This window comes from Phalacrocorax aristotelis, chromosome 12, assembly GCF_949628215.1.
Source record: "Phalacrocorax aristotelis chromosome 12, bGulAri2.1, whole genome shotgun sequence".
NCBI classification, from domain to species: domain Eukaryota; kingdom Metazoa; phylum Chordata; class Aves; order Suliformes; family Phalacrocoracidae; genus Phalacrocorax; species Phalacrocorax aristotelis.
The window spans coordinates 19,210,301-19,229,604 of NC_134287.1; positions in this window are offsets into that span (position 1 = coordinate 19,210,301).

Consider the following 19,304-nt stretch of genomic DNA (forward strand, 5'->3'; position numbering starts at 1 on the left):
CCATAAAACCACACCTCCTGCTGCTATTCCCATTACTGCATTATCTTTCATAACGGGGGCAATGAGTGCTTTGCTAAGTGAGAGCTTTCGCTGCAGACTGTCGCATGCTGCACCACTCCCTTCAAAGGCAGTGAGGAGTTTCAAAGTCAAAATACTGGGATAAAGAGAGTAAAAGGGTCCTTTTCTATTGTGGTTTTCTAAATTATTCTTTCACCATCATAAAAATAAAATATAAGGGAGGAGAAGGCTTTTAAAAAACTAAAGGAAATAAACATCGACTGAACTCACTTGACTCCAGTCGCCAGATTTGGAATTTTTAGTAATATTAACATATCAGAAATGCTTGTAATTCTCTGAAAACCCAAAGGTCGTCTTGTTTTTGTCTTTCATTTTAGCCTGATGATAGATGAACGAAAGCCCGTATTTTTCCTTTTTATGGCCTAAGATAAAACTTCTGTAAACAAGGAGGAATATCCAGGTCAACAAAGCAAGGACAGGCTGTACCATGGAAAAAAAAAAAAGTCAGCTCAGTTTCCAGAGAGGTGAAGAATCAAAGGGCTTTTTCCCTGCCAGGAATTCCTGTCTCCCAGAGAACCCTGACCAATTTGAAAAGACCAGGAGAAAACTCCCTAAAAATGAGGGGAAGGGAGTTCTCCCCATGGGAAAAGGGGCTGCTACATTCTTACAAAACCCCTACATTTTCTTAACTGAAAGATGGACATATTTTTGGTGTGGTTTCAGTGCCTTACAAATCATTTTGTGTTTTAGTCTCTCTTCTTGTTCCCCAGCCACTGGAAGGGCTGAGTTTTTTATTTATATTTCATAGGGGTAGGTGATAATAATTTACTCATCTTGGAAAGTCGTTAGCACAAGGAGTCCCGCTGGAACATAATCATCTGCAAAACTGCCTGCTCATGAAAGGTATTTGTAGCCTGGCTCCCATAGACAGGGCTGGGCCAAATCGTAGTCAGTCATAAAATATTATTTTTTGCTCTGTTGTTTCCCTAAACCGACTATCTTAAGACAAAAATCCTTCAGCAGGTATTTTAGCCACGCACTAATGATATTGTATCCCATTGAAATAATCCCACTCCCAGTCATAAAAGTCCAAGAGATCTGAAAAGCAGCTCCTTGGATTTAACTGCCCTTAGTCAGCCAAGTCCAGCCCATTTATTTTTGTTCTTCTCCTGAAAGCATTCAATATATTCAAACACATTACGACAATTGCACCGAACCGAAAAAGTAAAATAAAATCATAATAACAAAGGGTATGTGAGAGGGTTCCAAGAATTCCTTAGGAAAATTGTTTCTTATTCATGTGCATAAAAAAAGAGGTTTTTTTTATTCTAGGCATGACTGACAAAAAAAATGTTAGGAGCTAGAGCTGGGAAAAATATTTTGGATTTTATAAATGGTGGCAGCTTTTTCATTATTTTTTCTTGGACCAGCTCAGTGAAGACCAGCTTGTATAAACCATCATCAAATCCAGAAGAACCCTGACTAAATTACAGCAACAAAAAACAGGTAAAACAGAACCCTCCTCAGGAACTTGCAGTGGAAATAATGTTAGGCTGGTTCAGCGAACCCATTTATTTAAGATCTCCGTATTTTTCTAAACTTTAGCAGTGGGCAAGGTGAGCATATTTATTTGAGGAGCTGACTCTGCCACCCTTCCTTGGCCGTCATTGCACATAATTACTGGAAAGATACAAGACACTCCGACATCTCATCAAAACCAACATTTTTTAAAATTTCTTTTTACCTGGTCTATGCTGCAAATGCTGGTTCCTATCCTCATGCTGTTTGCCACACAGGGAGTTTATCACTTAGCTCATGACATGTCCTTCTCCCATTAAAGTCAACCAGACTCATCTTGCATTTCGGCTCCTGAAGGGTCAGGTTCTAGAAACTCTGGCAGGTGATTTGTGCTGGAGTAAATGGCCAGGCCATGAGGTTCGGCAAGAAGGGGTGCAGCCCCCTCGCACCCACCAGCCCCTGGTACTGGCAGCCGTTTCGCAGGGAGGCAGATGCAAAAAACATTGGGTTGCAAGGAGCAAATTGAAACCACAAATAATGCTACAGGGTTCCAATAGTGATCACTGGGAAGGAGTCCATGTAAACAAGTGGCTTGAATAAAATTATTTTCTCCCTTTTTTGCTCCGTTTTGGCTGCCCATGTCCTTCAGCAGCTTTAAGCCCTGATGCAACTCTCCGTAGCTGTTACGGCCCAATTGTTTTTTCCTGCTGCATCTTATTTTAGCTTTTCTATTACACTGGCAGCTGTAATAAAATACGCAAAGTCATGGAAGTCTTGGGGCCACCCGAGTTCAAGCAGTTTTGGCGTAAGGGCCAGCAAAGGACAGAACCTCCTCCATGATAGGGAAAGTGCAGAAACCCCTCCTTCCTGAAGCAGGGCAGCTGCAAAGTCCTGTGGCAAATCCCGCCAGGCATTACGGAGGACGAGCGGGTGAGGGCATCCCCTCTTGTGGATTAAGGACAGTTCAGAGCAGAAGGATTGTAAAGGACAGAAACTTGAAGGAGATGGGAAAGGTCCAGCCTCTTTTAGGTGGTCTTTAAAAATAAATTCATAAATAAAAAATTAACTCAGGATCACTTCTGTGGCCAGGCTTTTTCCCCCAGACACTGCAAATTAGGAATAAGGAGAGACTCTGGTAAATTGGAGCATTCACTGAAATGGAAAGAAGAGGGAAACTGTTTTTTAAGTGGAACATTGTTATTTTTGTCAAGTGTTTACTAAAATACAAGTTGGAAGCTTATTTTGGAAATTCAGCCAACTCTAATATTACTCAAGGCTCAGTGAGGGTAAGTGGGATACAGAATAATTTTTGTGTAGATGTGGTTTACTCTGTATTAAAAATGGATGTAGACTGTCCGACTTCATTGGGCTAATTAATTACATGCTAGCCCGAGTCAGATTAGATAACTGCATTTTCAGCATTCTTACTGGAAGGTAGATGTCAGCCAGATATTTAAAAATATCCTCACCATTCCATTTGCTTCCAAATAGATGTTTTAGCTTTGAATTTGAAGTAGGAGTAGCTCAAAACAAAGCAGCAGACCAGTTTCTCGGCATGGTGATGCCTTCTGGGCCATTTGAAGTACAGATGCGTCATCACTGGTGGAAGATATTTTACATTAGCAGCCAAAGACGGTCATCACTCTGGAGTAGTTATAGATATAAGCCCTGAATATCAGGTACTTGCCATCACTGATTCACATTTGAGAATGTTCTTTTTAATAACATGCCACTTGGAGCAGCATCTCCCATTGCAGTAAGGAAAGGAGCTGGCATGCTAGCATCGTCTCGTGGTACCTTGAAGGGTCTGCAGTGCCATTGGAGCAGCTTGGCTAACACTGGCATGTCCTACTTATGGATATGTGTTAACCAACACTATATTTGTTCTGATCCTCTCTCACCTACTCTCTGTTTTTGCTGTTCCTAGAAGAGAACAGCCCTAGGTCATGAGCTTCTACCTTATAGTTGTAACATATGGGCTCAAACACTGCCTGGCATCTGATGTGGGAAATTCAAGGAACAAGATGTAGTGACACTGCTTGCTAAATGCTGCAGGAATATCACTGGAATTCATTGCTATTTTCATAGCACTATGACAGGAGAAACTAATTCAAGATACCTTGAAAATCTAGCTGATGTGTTGTGAAGGCTGAAACAATATGGGCTGAGAGCAAAGGCCAAGAGCAAATTCTTTCCGAGGAAGCTGAGCCTGTGTTAGATACACAAGGCCTTTCTAAATCAGTGGGTAACATAACGTTGTAGCAAATGCCCCTTGCACAGATTCTTGCCTTTCTAGGATTCAGAAGTTATTGCAGCCGTCTTTTGCCAACCTTTCAGTCCTCCTCCGCTCTGTGTCTCAGCTGCTCAAGCCAGCAAGAAAAATGAAAGAATTAAATCTTTTGCAAACAAACACTGGCAGAAACCAAGGAGATTATCAACTCAGAGAGAGAGCAATCCCCTTTAAAAGTATCTGTCTTTGATATGTATCCTCCAAGGTATATTTAGGGCAGCTCCTGTTGAAATTGGTGACAATCAGGCATTTAGATACCTCTGTAGATACCTTCCCACTCCCCCCCAGCAGTCCTAACAAAAGCTTTTGAGTGCAATCCCCTGCAGGAAGAATTAGTTTGGAAAAGGGAAATGGGTTTACAAGTTGTGAACTCAGACAAGGACATTCAAACAACAAAAACCTGGCTGACTCCTTTGTTCAGCCACAAAAGCCAACCACCATTTGGCTGAAACCTTGCCTTTTCCACTGCATCTTCTTAAAGGAAGGTCCATTTGTAAGAAGCAGATAAAACCAGCTGCCAGTAAGGAAATGTCATCTCATACTAGATAAAGTACATGCTGGGAAGTGGGTGCAGACACTGTGGCTTAGCAGGGGTCAAAAAATACTAGCACCAGCAAGTAAAAGCTGAGGCCATGAGGCTCCTGCAGCAACTGTTCTGCCCATGCTAGGGTGTCACAAGAGCATTACAGCACCAAGCCCTTTCCGACACCAGAAACTTTTATTAGAAAAATAGCACGGACTAGTTCTTGCTGGTTGCCTTCCTCTGCTTCTCGCCCTTTCCCCAAATAGATATGCTGTCTGTACTCTCTTTTTACCGCACAGCTTCTCTCCCAGACTTCCCTCCTCCCCTGAAACCCTGCTAAAGACCAAAGGAGATGGGGCTTGCAGAAACAGAGGCTTTTGAAGGTAGTTTAAAGGAAACTCCTGAATAGCCTGGCCAGGTGAATGCTGAGAGGAATGTGGATAACTGTCTGCCTATGTTGGAAAATAGAAAGGATGGCAAAGAATTATTCGAAGTGTTTCAAGAGGTTATAAATAAAAATAATGCGATGAGATCGCAGAGAGAAATATAAGGCTGAATACCAAGGGGCATTTCCTGACAGTGAGTGCTTTGGGTCTTTCCTAGTGGTTTCTTAAGAGAAGCGATGGCAAAGATATCACAAAAGATGTAACATGGAGAAGACACTGGGAAATGCGCATCAGGCAACACTACAGCACTGGGCAGAGGTGGGCAGAATCAGTCCCCCTCCATCTTCCCTAAGTCCATTGCTTATTAACAGTAATGTTACCGTAATGCATGTCCCCAACTAGCCCGGAGCGATGTGACCACCAAATTTTTGTCACAGAAGTGCAGAGGCTTGTGGGAGTTCCATTAAAGTGTGTTATCCATGGTCTGTAAGGTTTCTGCTAAATTCAGTTTAATAAAGTTCCTGAATTAAGCTAAAGGGTAACTCCTTTACAGATTTTATTTCTATCAGCATTTTTAGCCTCCAGTTAGCAATTACTATGTTACTCAGAACTGATCTTTTTTGCATAGGTCCAGCAATAAAATCACAGGCCAGTTTAGATATTATTTTTCTCGAGGGATGCGTAAGCACTGAAAGAAGAAGGGAATGGTTTTAACTAGATGAGTGACTTTTACTAGTCTTAATCAGAATTTCTTTTAAGTGTAGCCCAAAGTAGAAGAAAAAAAACAGGAAAATTAAAGTTTCTACATTTGTCACGCGCTTTGCACATCAGATTTGGCCCATTGGGCCACTGTGGCCCAATGCCTGCATACACATGAGCCCCAAGCACAGGAGATCTAAGCCTCCCCAAAACCCTGTTCCTGGCCTAGCAGGTGACCTTAAAAATTGTCACTCTGTCCATTCAAATCAATATAATAAATTGGTTTCCTTTTTAAAGGACTCAGGTGTCTGTTCCTCAAAGCTGTGATACAGAAGCTGGATATTAAGAAAATAAATAAATAAAATTGATAGTAGATTTGATTCAGCATAAAACAAGTCCCATGTTAAATCCAAGGCCAGGTTCCTGGATTAAGCATAGGCCTATCATGGACATTTAGAGTTGGGACCTTTTTCCTATGAAACTGAAATCAGGTTTTGACTCTGTGAGACTCTGCACGATGTCCTGCCTTTCTCCCTGTTATCAGGAGGGTGGCCAGAGAGAAGCAGCTGGACCTTTAGCCTCTGGCGCTATAGCTGGGACCTCATATTTAGCACACATTGTGCTATAGGATTAGACGAGAAAGATGTTGTTAAACTTTTCTGTCCCAGGAAGAAGATAGGCTGGCAGATCTGCGTACAAGCATCCCTGTTACTTATCTGAATGTTGAAATAGGAGTGCAGGGAAAACATCAGTTTCCAAATCAATAACATTCGATTTGTACAGAGACAAACGGGTGCAGAGGCAGGGTTGTGTGATAAAGATGTGTCATATTGGCTCTGAAAAACCCAATGGCTTTTTTTTCAAAGCCTGTTGTAATTGTTCCAGGTGTTGGATCTAATCCTGAAAGATCCCAGTGATGAAATGTATGAATTTTAAAGCAGGGGTTACATTTACTGTAACTTCAGAGTTTTTTCCTGCTCCCTTCAGGTGGATTTATAAATGCTTGTTTAGTTTTCTTTCACTGTCGGGTTTAATCTCACCATACAATAGGAGCATGCTACACAGGAATTACTGAGATGGTGAAAATATTTCTCCTCCACCCTCATCACCAGTGAAATTCCTGATATAAAAAAAAACCCAAAGAGGTAAGAGGGCATTTAAGTAACTTTACAGCAACAAAATACAGCTCTAATAAACCATATACTATCCTTTTCTCCGACTACTTCTAAAAGACTATATAAAAATTGCACTGCTGCACGAGAGAGAGTTGGGTATTGTAATATGCTGGAACAGCTCGGCGGTACACAGAGTGCTTAATGACTTGTCTAATATCAAAGATCAAATCAAAATTACTCTCAGTAAAGGATGTGGGTATTCAAATGTGTAATCATGTGCCCTACCCAGGGAGAGCAGTAGGTGACGATGAAAAAGCAAACTCCTACGCAGCGTACTACTTTTTTCTAAAAGTATCCTGAAAATGCAATGCATCACTGGTTAACACTTGTTTTATTAGTAAACATGAATGTCAATGAAATGTTAATGTGACATTTTACTACAATCAGGACATTAATTTAATTATGTAAAGATCCTCATTAATTAGATTCTCTAATTGCTACGTTATTTGCTTCCTAAACCCAAAATTATTAGTAAGATCTTTCTGCAATGGTTTCCACTCCAGTATCTGTATAAAGCCCTGGACCAACAACATTCTCCATGAGCCATTTACGAAACTGTATTACTTTCACAGACATTAGCAACAGAAATGTTTGGTGTTTGTCACTATTGTACCTCCTGCTTTTGCTAAAAAAACAGAATCCCAGACTCACAGAACAGTAGGGGCTGGAAGGGACCTCTGGAGCTCACCCCGTCCCACCCCCTGCTTGAGCAGGCACAGCCAGAGCAGGGTGCACAGGGCCGCGTCCAGGCGGGGTGTGAATGTCTCCAGGGAAGGAATATTTCCAGAGAAAAACACCTCTTACAGAACTAAGGCTTTTCCTTGATTTGGCAGAACATCTTCGTAAAGAGGAAATAATCTGACGAGGGCATATGTGATTCTGTGGTTTGGTTATGTTTTATGGTTCAGTTTAGGTTACAGCTCATGACCTCTGTCAAACACAATGTGAAAGCTCCTCCAAACATGCCCGGAATCAATATCAAAGACAAAGCAGTCACTATCATTTGTGCGAGCATATATCAAAAATCTGCAATGACTCTGCTTCTAATTAGTCCTACTTTGTGACCTGTAGCACTAAGCCTAGTTCCAGGGTTTCTTTGCAGATAGTCATGATAGTCTCTATTCCACCATCACCCTGGAAAGCCAGATACATGCTCCTGGATTCAAAATGCTATTTTTCTTCTAATCACTTTCACTGATTCTTTTGAAGCCAACCAAATCACTTGTAAATCAAATGGCAAAATCCACTATGCTTTCTTTTGTGACCATACTGTATTTTTATTCGACAACCCTGCCAACAGGGAAAGCTTGCATGAATGAGCCAAAAACTGAAACTCTGCTCAGTTTTAAAGGTCATCCTCTGGCCACTGTGCTTGGGGCTGACCACTCCTTCCACGTGTTGCCAGCCATCTGATAGTGCAGGCTGCTTGATTTATATATTTGACAATCAGTGTTTTTATCTCCATCTTGCCCCAAACCTACCTGCCCTATCTGCCCTGAAATTGGAGCAGAAGACTTTGCCAGCTGGTTTATAGTAAACATGTTAAAAACAAGTAGATGGGGAAAAGATTTTCAAGCTTGATGGAGGATCATGTATTTTTACGCTGTCCCCAGCTTCAAATTCAGTAGTGTGGGGCTGTGTTTCTATGTATTAAACACTAGTCTGTTAGTAGTCTTCCACACCTAAAGTTTAGCATGAGAAGTTCCCGTTGCCATCAGTGACACATACTGGTTTTTGCCTTTTCTCATAAATTCCAAGTGCTCTTTACAATGGCCAGGCTCTGAGGTCAAGAGCACTATCCCAAGAATAAAATATTATGTTTCTTTCACTTTAGCAAATAGATATTCAGGAGCATGGAGATATTCCAAGGTTGTCAGAACAATTTCTTTCCAGCTGGTGATGACGGAAGACAGAGAACTACGCAGCGATGAACCACCAATTTTCCTTACTTTGGAGGAGCTCAGCACCATGACGAGCTGAGGACAATTCAGTAGCAATTGAGGTTTTGAGTTGTGTGGGGAGTCGCGTGCCCATGGGTTAGTTAGCCACACAAGTCCTTTCATCCACAGCTCCTTCTCAGTTGTATGCTCCAATATGTAGGTTAGCATGCATAGAGGGAACCTCAGTCAGAAAAAGCTGTTTCTGCCCATCTGTCCTGCAGGACCTGAGGAGGTTTGGCAGCGTGGAGCTCCTTGCAGGCAGCACTGGGATATAACGGGGACACCAGGCGGGCTGTCCCATCCACCTCATTGAGTTGTAGGAGGTGGGCATGGCTCAGAAGAGACCACACAGTCCCACAGGCAACCGCCTCTGGCCCCACAACTTCATTTTCATTTGTTTTCCTGTTTTGTTCTTGTTCTTTCAAGTGGAAATGACTAATTTGTTCCGAAGGACGCTGGTGGAGAACAACTTATTTATGTCCCTTCCACAGCTGGCCAGAGTCTGTGCAGTAAATGCAGGTGATTTATCTGAGGCCATTTACAAGCACAGAAGATGTGCTTCCTGCACAGCACAGGGGTGCACGTGGCTTTTTCCTTCTTTTATTTCCTCTTCTTTTCCTTTTTATGAGGGTTTCCAAATTCGTCTCAAAGGGCAATGATGTTTCTGTAAAATTACTGATTCCTCTGATACCTAACAAAGTGCTCTGCCCCTTTCAATGCAAAAATGTTTTCTGGATGTCTGTGTTTTCTTACAACATCTTTCCTGGTTAACAGTCTGCATACTTGATCAGTCACGACCGCAGCTTCTGAGCTAAATGTAGTAGAAAACCACATTAATGTAATCTTTGTAGTGATGAAATGAATTCAGTACCCTCCATAAATCTTAAAAGTAGTCCTAAAAGCATGAACTCATTGCATATTGCACGCATTCATTGTTACCAGGATCTCATCATCATGAACTTAAAGGTTTTCTTCTTGTATGAGAAACAGAGCAAATATATTGTATCAGGTCTGATGTATTTGCAGTGGCACATAGGCAGCCCCAGGGCTAAGCAGAGGACATCCTGGTGTGACCTGCGGCTGGTTTCTCACAGCCCTCACGCAGTAGCACAAACCAGGGAACAAATGAGACAGCTCACGTGCAGCAGCTATTGCATTCCTTAGCAAACCTCACCTTTCCCTTGCAACAAGCCTTTATCGTCTCTGTCCTTTCTCCTTTCACGCTTTTCCTTCTCAGCAGCACCTTATGCTTTCTGAGACAAGCTTCTGCCCGCCGTCATTTTGGCATACCTTTGAATTGCTAAGAGACATGCTTCAAAAGTCTCATTTTTTCATGTCTCCAGAGATTGTCCAATTCCCAGCGCAGGTTAACATTTCCAAGCGCTAGGTGTTGTCATAGAATCATAGAACAATTCAGGTTGGAAAAGTCCTTTAGGTCATCGAGTCCAACTGTAAACCCAGCACTGCCAAGTCCACCGCTACACCACGTCCCTAAGCACCACATCTACACATCTTTTAAATACCTCCAGGGACAGTGACTCCACCACTTCCCGGGGCAGCCTGGAGCATGCTTGATAACCCTTTTGGTGAAGAAATTTTAATGCTTGTTTGCAAATAGCTAACTGTTGCGGTACATATTTGTACAACACAGGTGGTCCTATCTGCTATTAACATGCTTCCAGGCATCCTAATAAGAAGGATGTTTCAGTGAGACTACTCGTGTCGGAATAATTCCCACACGGTCTGTACAGGCTACGGCTGTTCTGGAAGCATCAGTGGTCAGGAGAAAAGTGTCACACAACTTCAGGAGCACATGGAGTGCAGGCACAATTTGAAATCTTTATTTTATTAATATATGATGTTTGTTTTCTTTTTTGTAATCAGAGGAGTTAAAAGAAGCAACATGATTTAAACCCTCACTTTTCTGTCCTGAGGGACTACAAACACCATTTTTCTTCCTTGATATACCAAGTGAAGCCACTGACAGGTACTGCATTAGGGAGCAGAAACGGTCTGTGCTTTTCAGTCTGTTATAAAAAAAGGAAATGCAAACCCAGTCGGAGTTTGCAGCTGGATCATTGCTCCCGTGTCCCGGGGGCGCCAGCTCGCGTGCGAGCAAGGAAGCAGCTGCACAGGAACACATTGGTGACATTTGTCAGGGTGCTGGTGAACTTAATCTTCATGTCCACCTGCCCTGTTATTCGGCTCCAGTTTGTCTTTTATGCTCTTCCTTCTAGAGGCATTAGTTGTTTATTTCCAGCCTCCGGCTGAGTAGATCTGTGTGTAACTCTACTGATGACACAACCACCTTCTCCTTCTCTCCTCCAGGCCCCTGCAGTTCTCCTGCTGTGATTCCACATTGGAAAGGATCTGGCGACAAACCTGGGGTCTTCCTGGCCCTTTAGATCCAGCTTCATGCCCTTCTACACCCAGCAAGCGAGCTACTTACTCACACCAGGCATATTGCTGCTGCTGGACTAATGGGTTTCCAGGAGGGCATCAGTGGAAACGCATGTCCTATTTGCATTGACATTTACAGAGGTCATCTTTCCCTCCTTTGAAGACCTGCTCGGAAAACAGGCTACACATATGTCAAGCTGCTGCTTGTTTGAAATTGTGAGGAGCAAACCGAATTCTTAATGGGCCTGTCACTGTAAATTTTGAGGTTTCATTGCACTGTATAAGTCTTTCAGCTTGTCTTGGCACTAGTTTAGTCACAAGGAAGATATCTGTGTCAAGTAGTGCAGGCTTAAGTACTTTGAAATGATCATAAAAGTCTCCAATGACTAGCAATTTACAGAACACTACGTTATTCTTAGGAAAAAGGAAACTTCGTGCAAAATCATCAATGTTTTGAATCTCAGATTAATATATATTTACCGCTAGAAGGTGGGAGAGAAACGCTACAGAGATGTGTTGGTACTGCTGCTCTTCTTGCTTGACATCACCTTTGTAGCTCTCTTTCTGGCAGGGAATTGCAGAGCAGATGAGCTGAGGTCCGGAGCCTGTGAGCTGCTCCTGGCCATAGGCACCTCCCAGGCAGAGACCCACGAAGGAGCCCCAGGCTTGTAGAGCTGCTGACTGCCTCAGCGCTCCTCGTGGGAGCCTCCCTTTCCAGCACCAACCCAATACTAAATTAGGTGAAATATTGATTAGTGCAGCTAATGAAAGCACTGTGCTGGAAACCACCATGAAAGGTCGCAAGGCTTACTGGTTAATGGTTTCAATGGGATTGCAGGGACTGACATCAGGACCCAGTGAGAAGCACAGAATACAAGTTTCCTTTCTAGCAGCAACTCTGTTAATCCAGGTAAATATTTCATAGAATGAATGAGAGAGAATGGTATTTTCCTAAATGCATTTATACTGATCCCCTTATACAGGGACAAAAAAAAAAAAAGGAGGGACATTAAAGGGCCATGTACCTAATGCTAATTTTTTAGTACATGTTTTAGTTTGCCTGTGCCAAAAACAGTCTTTCAGGGTGGGAAAGCACAGCAAAAGGCAGGAAATATCCAGTGCAAACAAGACGGCAAACATCTCCAATTTACATCCCCAGATGGTTTCCGCTTATTTTTGTGGACATAGATCAACTGTGGAAAAATTATATCAATAAGAGAACCGTCTCACTAATTTCTTCCTTTTTCCTACCTACAGCAAATGCTGTCAAGTTTTACAGCTGAATAAACCCAGGATCCCCATCAATGAATCAACTTTCCCTGGGCTCAGAGGACCCCCATGACTCCAGAGCGTTTCCCATCCCAGTGGTTCCCATCTTCCTTCTCCCTCTCCAACTGGAGGCAGAAACTCCAAGGATCCATCTCTCTTCTAGCCACAAAAAAAAACCAGCATGCTTTGATCACCAAAACCTGGCTGAAAGTCATCAAGGGACGAGGCCCCAGGCTGGGAAGATTCATAGGCTGTTTGATTACATTGGACACATCTTCCTTTTTCTGCCTTTGGTTTGTATTTGTTCATGGGTAAGAAGCGTGTGATCTTTTTGTAGTATTTAGATAGCCAGCCCTATGGTGCTGGTGTGTCGCAAAGCTGGAGGCAGTAGGCAATCCACGCTGGATTCGATCCCAGGCCACGGCAGGTGCTTTGCACATATTGTCCTGCTACAGTTTTCCCAGTAGGAATGGGGCACTTGCCAGTATAAAGTCTCCTTGCCAGGCTTTTTTTCCCTTTAGGGACTGAAAGAACAGATTTAACCATTTTTGCATTAATACAAGCTAGCAATTAAAAAATGTGTGACCCAATTGTGATTATCAAAACAATGAGAACAGTGCTAAGGTTTTACAATTTATGACAGCAAAATCCTCCACTGAATCACGGGAGTGCCTATCCTACTGCAAAGCTATGATTTCACTGGGGAAGTCTTTAAATTCAGACACAATGAGCTAGCAGGATTTTTTTCAGATGAGTCGTCTCTCGGTCCTTCTCCTGGACCTGGCTCTCTGAATGATGTTCCTCATGGTCACTGCCCGTAGGGTTCCATCTGCACACAGAGCTCAGGTGCTGCTGCCAGACAGACAGACACAGCTTGTCCCCCCCACTGGGCTCAGCTGTGCACCGGGAGCCTCCCGGGCTTTTACCCACAGAAGTATCAGAATCACTGCAAATCTCCATCTTTCGCTTTTGAGAAGCACAAGTTCAAACGAGTTTTCCTTTTGCACAGGAAAAGCCATTAAAGTTTTGGGTTGGATTGCTCTTTTATTTAAAATATGCAAGCAGACAGGAGAACATGTGAGTGCATAAAAAAAGCTTTCCTGCATCTTCAGAAAATAGACTCTTCCAAACCTCAGACCACCCTTTCTTTGGGAATATATACTTTTTTAAAAGAGCTAACTATACTCTTATCTCAGAAAACAAGGGACTCATGCTTGACCTTCTCATGGCAGCTAGAGTACACATGTGAATCTCTCTGCAGATTAAGAAAAAGAGTTAGTTTACACAGGCGTAGCCCAATTTGCTGTTTAAACTCTGCTGAGCTTTTAACGGCAGATCTTTCCTGTCTGATATCCCCAGCCTCCCCCTGCAAAAGCAAGCCCTGGGTGTCTGCAAGGGCACAGAACAGAAAAGTGGGACTCTTCTAGGAAATGCTGTGTTTTCGTTCCTCAAAAAAAAAAACAACAATTGCCTTCAGCTGGTCTTTGTTCCCCCTCTCTTGCCTCCTGGGTGACCACCGGTCATGGCACCTTGTTATACATCACTGCACACTGTGTGTGTCAAACCTTGCACTGGGGCTGCTACTGAAGCACCCAGACACATCACCCTGCCTAGGAATTACACGAACAAACATTTGAATGTCATTTCCCCTGCACAAAAGCTCCTCTGCCTTTTTCCTTTGGCACGCTCCTTTCTAAAAAAGAGTGGTCGTGCCTGTTTTTTAAGCCCAACTCTCTTCATGTGCAATTGCCTTCTGGATCCTGCGGTGCTACTTCCCACATGCGAATTTTTTCCATTGTCCTTGGCAATTATAGGAGTCAAATGCCAAGTGGTGGAAGATATTTCCTATTGCCACAGCATCTGGCTTCCTGGCTGGTTGCTCTGTCAGATGTGCTGCTGACTGTGGAGCTACCTCTGTTCCTGTCATATGTTTAAATTCATGGAGTTACTTCGTTCCCACACGCTGTTTTCCTTTCTCACCTTTCAGCTGCTTTGAACATTTTTCCAGGAATTAATACTTCCTCACGTAATTTCCACAAGTTCAACATGCAAAATATCCCTGAAACAGCTTTTCTCCTTAAGTTAGGAGGGTTCTGGATAAGTTCTCCAAGTTCATCCACGGACACATTTATAACATAGCTGAGTGTTTTCCCATGGCTTTATGGCATATGGTATTTGCTCTGAAAGCAACTATATTTTCTGGTAGCTCAGTGATGCTCTGTACTGGTGACTGTCTCCTTTGGAAAAAGATGTGCTTTCCACCCCAAATCACATTTTTCTCTAAAACATTTTGGAGTGTTGTCTCATAGGAAATGTATTAATTAGGCTTGTTCTAATTACCAGGGGATACAATAGACTGGTCCTCGGTAACAGATAATTTAAAGGCAGAGTTGTTCCCAAAATTGTGCAACACATCTTAGACAGGGGAGACAACATAAAGCTATTGGCAAAAAAAACACTGTCTTGGTTCACTGAAACAATTAAGGATTAGTAGGATCAGACTCAGCAATTTTGTTTGCTTTTATGTTTTTAATAAATTTTGTATAAAACCAGATTCTCAGCTGCTGTAAATCAACATATCTTTATTGAGTCAACTGTGACAGCTCAGCCAGTTGAGAATCCAGTCCCTTGCTTTCATATGTATTTGGGAAAGAGTTGTAAACAATGCTGAAAGGAAAAAAAAGTCTTTCAATAACATTAAAGTTCTGCCACCTGCCAAACAGTTCAAAGGTTGGCATTTTTTACCCATGAAGGAAACTCTACTGCTGCTGCTGAGCTCAGCACTGCAAAGTGCACCCAGGAAAAGTAATTCCCCACTCACTTGTGATTAAAATGGGCATTTCTGTTCCTCAGCTACCAGCAGCTAAAAGGTGGCTGTACTCATGACACCAGCAGCATGGGAGTGCAGTGTAGGGCTGCCAAGCCGAAATACACAGTCAATAGGGGAAAAATCCCTTTGCTGGGTATTTACATTTACATTTACAACAGACCCATTTCTCAGGTGATGCATTGACGGTCCTGCCAGCATTGCAGCAAGATGGAGAGTTACAAAATGATGGAGGAACTCCTGCTCCTTACGGGGAGGGTGCGCAGATGGAGAAGAACAGGTAATACACCCAACAAGGAAGGAGACTCTTTCAAAAAACATGCACCGGTCTTGAGCTGAGTTGCTAAATACTCTGATTCCCACCTCCAGCTTAAAGCCCTACGGCTGCATAACTGCAATTCTAGCGATAGCAGATAAAACAGTGATTCACACAGTAACTCTTGCAGAATACATCTAACAAAGCATACAATGCTGGGCCAGGAAAGTCAGACTAGCCCCACAGCAGGCAGAGAACAGTCCCTGGATGCTCATATTCCTCCCCAGTCACATCACCTCAGAGTGCCACACCAGCCTGGAAGGCCCTCGCTCACATAGGGGTGACTCCTGAGCCCTTTCTGATGGCTGTTGGGTGATGGGATGTGCCTGCTTGTCCCCTCTGAGGCTTCATGACCTGAAAGGAATGAGCAGCTGTTAGACATCACAGTTCTACAGAAGCCAGGATTAAGCCAGAGCATGTGTGAACTGAGAACCTAAATTAATAAAAAACTCAGTATCTTGTTAATTATACCCTAAACCATGTACACTCCATGAATCAGTAGTTTTACAAACCTGCACAACTGTTCAGCATTGCAATCTTTTCTGTTCTGTTACTACAAGAAGATGGAGAGGGTTTGGTTTTTTGGGGTTTTTTTTATGTTACATGGCTACGGGTTACAACACCTTGGAAATTAAGGTTTATGCTACAATGTCAATGTTACTTCAACTACAGAGGAGAAGATTATACAATCTCAGAAGACAATCTGGCAAGAAATTGTTTTTGAAAGACATAAAAGCCAACAGATAGCACTGTTCATCAGCTTCACACCATCAGAAACGATCCATTTCATCTTTGTACAGAGACCGTCCGTGTCATCAGTCACATAATTTAGAGTGAGAAAAATATAAAGATTCTGTTCAGTGGCAATTACAGTTATAAAGGCCAATAGAGAAATCATTTGCAGTGCTGCCAGCTCAGGGATTACAGATTTGATATGTGGTTTCAGTGATCTCAGGGCATTAAAAGTGATATCCCTCTCAGCACGGTAGATTGAAAAGTATTGATGAGAGAGTCAAGATTAGAGAACAGAAGCTTGCTAAGACATTCTTCTGCCTCTGCCCATTTACTGGTACATTAATCTTTCCTTGATCTATTAAATTCTGATTTCTTGGACATTTATTCTGGGGACATGTAGGAAATGAGCTCAACCTATATCATCACACCCGCCAGCACCCTAAAAGGATTCCAAAACCATGAATCCGAAAGGATAGGATAGGAAATATGTCACTTGGCAATGCAAGATATGAGCTTTTCACCAAAGTGTGAGCGAGGCTGTGACTTCCTTTCCCCCTCGTGGTATAGACATCAAGGATTTTTACTAAAACTGAAAGCATTTCCAATTTGCCAAGTTACAGAACAAGGCCATAGCCTATATAATCTTCCTACTAAAAATGATCCTGCACAGGCTGACCTCATAAAAGTAGGTGAGTATATTGCTATTGACTCGTCCAGGTCAGAGTGCACCTGCTTGTATCTAACCTGTATCATGTTTACTCACATAAAAACCTGGGCAAGAAATTCAAAAGCATCTTTGCAAATGCATGTTTCTACCATTAAGGGTCTAAAGAAGGCTGGGCTTTCTAAAATCTGGCACTATGTACTCAGAGCTATTGCCTACTCTCTACTGTCTGTGAGTCTCTGCCACAAAGTCCTTCGGACAGATAGTAAAGGGTACCAAAAATGTAAAATAGGCTATCATCAGTACTTTACAAACACCAGCCCGAAGGAGCGGTGCCAACACTGTCGCATTTAGAGCAACAGGCTTTCTGGAGCAGTCCTTGCTATAAGGCAGGATGGCAAGGTTCAAGCAGAAATAGAGCGTACAGTGTGGGTTTCCCTGCTCTTGCACAGTATCACTAGTGGAAAATTAAGCTTTTATAATTTTAGAACTGCAGCTTCAACGTGAGTTCTTAGGAGCCTTGAAGGGCTTCAGTCTGTTCAGTGCTCAGAAGCTTTAGCCCTTAATGTCCCTCATAATGTGCTCCTCAAAGCAGCAAGTTATCCACTTTGCTGAGATGGTACCTGTGACCATGTGTGGTCCCAGCAGGGCTCAGAGATGTTCCCTTCCGTACAGCCTAGGGGAAGGCTCTACTGTATCCCTATCTGGAGGAACAGAAAGTCTTCTTCCATTCCTCACTACAGCCCACAAATTCATGTGTACACTGTTCAGCCCGCACAGCTGCACTTGGCAGTACTTTGCGCTGCTTCTTCGCCATGCCAAAGGTAAGCCAAGATTTGCCTGAATTGCTGAAATATTCATGGTGAAGCACTAGCACACAGGGAAGTGCGCAGTCCCCGGGGACAGACATTTGCAGCCGTATTTCTGGTTGCACACTGCGCCTGCAGGAGCACACAGCAGTGCCCTTACCTGCGCCTGCATTCGCGGGGCGAAAAGGAGTTCCTGTAGTCGCTGAAATTCAGTTGTCAGTGACAACACTTTGTCCACTGAAGTAAATGTTTTGGAAATAAAATAGGCTTTCATTTCGTTAGATTCCTAGCAAGTTCATACTTACCAAAATAAAAACCTTATTTAATCTCTCCTTAAGAGGTAGCCGACGTACAGAATTAAGCATGATCTCAGCGAATTTTGGCATTTAGAGGGATTTTCAGTATAAAGCTCATCTCAAAACTCTCCTGGAGCCCATTAGTGTTGCACGTATTGTGGTGAGAGTCTGCCCGCAGCCGTGTCATGGCCAGGACTGACCGTGAAGGTCAGGTGTGATCGACTGTGTCGGTCACGGGCTAGCTTTGCAAACAGCATGTAACCCACATCCAACTGACAGGAGATGGCTATTTCTGGCTTATTCTGGAATCCTCTCTACTGTTTCATACATACCAGTATATACATGCATCCTTGCGTATCTAATCACCTTGGATAGGAATGAATGAAAGGTAAAATGTACAAGTATATCCTCTAAAGGATGGTGTTTCAGAACAACCTTTTTTTAGGGAATTGTTGAATATCATTCCATATGTACACAATACCATTACAAATTTATGCATCCATGCTCAGCAAGCTGGATACTTTAATAATAATCATCATCATCATCATATAAAATAGGTCCATGTTGAGCATATATCAGACTTTCAGCTTGGCTGACTATAAGAAACAATTGCCAGATCTTTAATTTCTCCCATTGAACACTAAGGGTATGCAGGGACGTGTCCCTGCTGAGATTCACTTAGCGTCGTTGGACATATCCAGCTCTCCAGTTCCACAACTCAGTAGAAATTGCTTCTGATTTATCTCAGTGTTACTGATAAAAGAATGAAGAAAACTACCACAATGTCCATAATCAAAGAGCTGTACTGTGATGACTTTGAAGGTGCTACGGGTGCAAATGACGGCAGCCCCAAGCGCTGAGTTACAGCCCCCCACCTCTAACTGGAGGTGTACCTGGAAAGGTGGGGAGGAACACAGCATTTAGGGAGCAAGGCATCTGTACAAGTGGCACTGGTGCTCAACCGATGGACTCGGTTCAGCAGTAACCAAACTTGTCTGGCTATGCATCTAACATATTTCTTCCTTTGTGTGATCTGATTTGCATTTCCCAGAAGCAGCCGCAATTTAAGACTTAGAAAATAATCTGTATGTTCTGGAGAAAATCAGACTTTCTTTTTCATCTCATTGTCTCCCTTGCTGTCAAAATCTTATTTTATGTTTTTCTCGTGCAATCCATCATAATGGTGGCAGTGGCATGGGTAATATATCTCTGTGCTTGATGAACTGAGGGGCACTTGCTCATATAACTGAGGGACAATGCTTATATTGAAGTCTTTGTGAAGGACTTGAGAGCATAAGGGGAAAATGCCATATCTGAGCAGCATCTCACTTAATCTCACGTAAAGAAACTAGATTTGCAAACCAAAATGTCCCATCCACATTCAAAGTTAAAATAAATGAATGAACACTCCAATGCATTGAGTCCGGCCAGCCCAGTCT